We start from the raw sequence: 4,814 nt of genomic DNA on the forward strand, positions 1-4,814 counted from the left end.
CCTTCCTTCCTTCCTTCCTTCCTTCCTTCCTTCCTTCCTTCCTTCCTCCCTCCCTTCCTTGGGGTTAAGTGACTTGCCCAATGTCACATGGCTAGTTTTTGTGTTAAGTGTTTGAGGTTGGATTTGAACTCACGTCCTCCTGACTCCAGGGCAGGTGCTCTATTCATTGTGCCACCTGGCTGCCCCCTGAATACATTTTTATTGATACTGAAACTGCAAAATCCCTGAAGAGTCTCCGCCTCCCACAGACAGAGACTTTCGCCCCTCTCCAAGCCACAGAAATGAGAGATGCGTCTGGCAGTGTACTCCCCAGAAAAAGAACCGTGGCCTGAATGGGAGTCTGAGGCCAGAACCAGCCCCTCCATAGGTTCCTTGGCTCTGAAGAGGAGCTCGATGCATAGATGCCCAACATGCCCCGCCTGGCTGCCCACCCCTGGGGACCTCTCCTCAGTGCTGCTACTTCCTGCAGAAGTAACATAAGTCAGTCATCCCTAATGCATGCTGGGTAACAACTGTGCTCCCCTAGTCCACCCAGAACACATCCAATCATGCACCAGGCAGCTTTCAATCACTGGCTCCGGGTTCAAATCCTGCACACTCCTCCCCTTTTTACATTTACTACTTGTGTGATTGGCAAACTCCCCAAGGCACTGCCCTCTTATGTCTGAGATTCTGTATTCAAATCCTGCCACTGACACCATCTCTGAACTTGAGCAAGCTTCCCAAGAGGGTGTGTTCTCACGAGTAAGAGGAAGGTCTGGGTTCAAATCTCGGTTTTCTTTGCTTTTCTTTGTAAGCCCAGTGGTAAGTACAGTGCTGAAACAATGCTCATTGACCGACTAACCTCTGATATTTATTACCCCTCACTCTCCATCTGCCTCCTGAGTGAGAAGGAACCTCAGAGAGAAGCCCAGCCCCCTCCTTTTACAGATGAGGAAACCGAGGCCCAGAGAAACAAAAAGTCATACAAGTAATAGCTAGACTGTTGGAGTCCTGATAGAGAGTCCTGGCCTACACTTCCATTGTCTCAACCGAAATCCTTCCCAAAGCAATTCCTAGAAACTCCAAACATGGGCCTTCCAAAGAAAGCCCAAGTGGGCACCAATGAACTTCTGACCTTCACTGGACCCAAAAGGTCCGCCTTTTTTACCCATAGATGGAGACAACAGCCGTCTGTTCTACTTATTATATTAGGATCATTTTTTCCTCCTCTCTCCAGGCCTTCCAAAGAAGGCCAGTCACCTACCAGCAAGAGGGGGCTCTCTCTGGCTGATTATCATCAGGGAGGAAGAAGACACCAATCACTTTAGAACCAGAGGGGACATTAGAGGTCATCTAGTGTAACCCCCTCATTACAGATGAGGAAACTGAGGCCCAGAAGGGTTATAGAGGTGCTAGGCAGGAGAGGGGGGCTTTAAACCAAGATCCAGAGTTTGTTCCCCTGGACCAAGGGTCCATTTTACAGATGAGGGAATTGAGTTTCTAAGGGCTTAAATGACTTTGCCAATGTTAAAGCAAATGTGATTTAATTAACCACAAAGCCTGGTATACAGCAGGTGCTTAGCAAATGCTGACTGATGGATGAAAAACATCCTGAGGGAAGAGAATCTCTCTTTTTTTATCTTTGCATCCTCAAAGCCTGCTTAATAAGTGTTTGCTGAATTTAACATGATATAATCAGATTGGATCAATGGAGAAAACTTTCAAATACAAATACGGAATGAGAGTGGACGTTCGCACCTGCCATGTTCCTATAATAAGTATAATAATAGATAACGTTCGCATAGAACTGAAAGGTTTGAAAATCGCTTCACACATATAGTTTTGTTCGATCCTGGGAGGGTGGTGCTATTATCATTCCCATTTTACAGTGGAGGAAGTAGAGGTGAAGAATCTGAGAGTGGATTTGAACTCAGGACTTCAGGCCTCCAAGTCTAGTGCTCTGTGTCCTATGGTGCTACCTAGCCGCTCACAATAACCCTCCTGCCTTTCCCTACTTGTCTGCTACTTATCCTGTCTACAACTTGTTCCCATGTGGCTGATTACACGTGGTCTCCCCCATCAGACTAGGAGCTCCTAGAAGACGGAAACTGTCTTTGTTTTTTCTGTTTCCCCAGCACTTAACACAGCGGCACACAGTAGGCACTTAATAGATGCTTAATGACAAACGGACCCAGGGAAGTGAGGCATTACCATCATGCCCACTCTGCAGAAGAGCCAACTGCCCAGAGTCACACAGCCAGGCCGTTTCCTGAACCCAGGCCCACCCTGCCTGCTGCACCAAGCACTCTTTTGTGACAGACACTGCAATCTGCAAGGATGATTCAAGAGTTCCGCTGGTTTTCTTACTTTTTTTCTCTTAATAGTTTCCATTCTAAAATGGCCAATCGAGATTTTTCATTTGCCCAATAACCCCGGGGCACCAGAGAGAACACTTAACTGTGTCTTAGCATTCCAGAGAGCAACCCCCCCATCTCCCTGAAACATGAAAGGCCAGCAGCCCACCTGTGAAGCACAGCGCAGATAGTTCGGATCCGGCACCAGTCCCTTCAGTCGCCAGCTGTGACTGAGATGTGGACCACCCTGAGGAGATAAAGAAAAAGCCGAAGTTGAGATCTGATGCCACAGAGCAGGTAAGGGGACACATTAATTTTAAACACCTTGAAGCATCACTGACTAAAGTCACAGGTAGGGCATCAAATAGAAATCCTGTTCCTAAAACCCCAGGCTTCCCTTTTGGAAGAGGGCCTTGGACTTATAAATTAGAAAGACCTGGGTTCTAATTCCACCTCTTGTATGGACAAGCTGTGAGACCCTGGGCAAATAAGGTTTACCTCTTGGACTCAATGTTTTCATCTGCAAAATGGAGATAATTTGTAGCATTTGCCCATAGCAGCGGCATTGGGGCTCAAGGTCAAAGGAAATAAGCTGTTTTTAACAACTGGGAGGGACCTCAGATATCTAATCCAGCCACCCAGGGGTGAAGTGACTAACCATCCGCCCTGATATCCTGCCATCCCGCCATCCCCCAGTCCTCAAACTCTGGGCACCTCATCACACCAATGCTACCATAGCTCCTGGAGGAGTGGGCATCAGCCCGCTTCCCCACGGCTCCGATAACCACCCCCGTGGCTCCCCATATCAGAACGCCCTTCCCCCTAACACCTGGACTCCCCCATCCAAAAGAAAGCTTAGCACTGGGCCTGGAGACAGGAAGACCGGAGGTCAAATCCGGCCTTAGACGCTAGCTGTGTGAGCCTAGATAAGTCTCTGTTTGCCTCAGTTTCCTCATCTGTAAAATGGGGATAGTCACAGAACTTCCCTGCGGGGTTATTGGGACCATCACATGAGACAGTATTTGTAAAGAGCCTGGCATGATAGGCACTATGTAAATGTTAGCTATCATTTAAATTATTAATAAATAGTGCCTAGCATATGAAAAGTGGTATGTAAATGTTAACTATTTTATATGGTTACATATTACTTATATTACCATAATATAACATCAGGATTCTTGTCAGTGGTGCCTCCTTCCTGGCATACTGTAAGTGCTAGGTAAATGTTGGCTATTCATTGTTACTGGTATAATGAATGGTGCCTGGGAGTGTCCTCCTGGCATGGGGGACGGCCTGAGCAAAGGCCTGGGGGAGAAAGAGCAAACCAGCAGGTTTGGCTGGACCCTGGGAGTGGGAGGGAAGCCATGCATGCCTAAGGGGACTGCAAAGGTCAGACCTGGGGTGACTCTGGCATCTGAGTGGACAGAGACTGGAAGCCGGGAGGAGGCCACTGCAATACTCTGGGCAGAGGCAATGAAGGCCTGAACCAAGGGGCTGGCTATGTGAGTATGAGAAGGGTATGGACAAGAGCTACACCACGGAGGCAGAATCAGCAAGACTGGGTGAGGGCACTGAAGCATCAGTTTTTAACCCGATGGTGATTACCCAGCAACCACCTTTAACTTCACTGCTGAGTCCTGGGGAGCTGACTGAGGTGAAGGGACTTGCCCAGCCTAGAAGGGAATCATGCGTCAGAATCCGAACCCAAATCTTCCCAGCTCCAAGGCCAGTCCTCCATCCTTCTACCATGCCCCTCCTTATCAAACCTTTGCTTAATGCTTATCCCACCCACCTTCAGGAGGACAGACTTAGAGCCACCTCATCCAGCCTCATTTTATAGAGGAGGAAACTGAGGCCCGGAGAAGTTTGGGATCTTAGAGGAACACAGATTTAAACCTACAAAGGACTTCTGAGTCCAATCCTCTGGTCTGGCAGAAGAAACTGAGAGGCAGAGGTGACCCGATCTGCCTGGGGTCACTCGGCTAATAGGGGTCTGAAAGTGAGATCTGAACCCAGGTTCCAATCCAAAGGCAGCATTGATTACACTGAGTAGGCCTGTGACCTTCAAAGACCTGGACTACCCAAGTGCACTTAAAAAAACAACAGCCCACAAACCAAACCAAAACAAAAACTCCACTTATCCTCAGGTCGAAATAATTAAAAATAGGCAGGGCAGCTTGCCATGTCCTGTCCCACCCCCCCACCTCCAGGTTCCCAAGTGACTATTGGCAATGGTGGAGGGTGGGGGGAGGAGGCACTCCAAAGAGGGGGGCCCACACACAGGGGTGCTGGGAGGCAGGGGACCATCCAGCCCTGCAAGCCTTCTGCCCTCCCAGTGACTTGCAATGACCCTAGAACAGGCAAGCTATTGTTTGCCCCACAAAGGCTGGGAAAGGATAAAATTCAAGATGGGGAACAAGGTGACCTATTTATAAAACCTCCTTTCACCTGAAGATCAAATAACATCCTCCCACCCCC

General features: G+C 48.6%; 1 protein-coding gene across 1 annotated transcript in view; it reads right to left on the minus strand.

The window, feature by feature from the left end:
- The window catches only part of SPSB1 (splA/ryanodine receptor domain and SOCS box containing 1), a 31,143-nt gene that overhangs the window by 22,756 nt on the left and 3,573 nt on the right, over positions 1-4,814 (minus strand). The window contains exon 2 of the mRNA XM_069079299.1: positions 2,506-2,583. The gene's annotated coding sequence lies outside the window, so the exon portion shown is untranslated. The remainder of the gene's footprint in view (positions 1-2,505; positions 2,584-4,814) is intronic.

The sequence above is a fragment of the Petaurus breviceps genome, unplaced genomic scaffold (genome assembly GCF_028583685.1).
Source record: "Petaurus breviceps papuanus isolate PSGF00001 unplaced genomic scaffold, PetGlider_PUasm1.0 91041, whole genome shotgun sequence".
Classification (NCBI taxonomy): domain Eukaryota; kingdom Metazoa; phylum Chordata; class Mammalia; order Diprotodontia; family Petauridae; genus Petaurus; species Petaurus breviceps.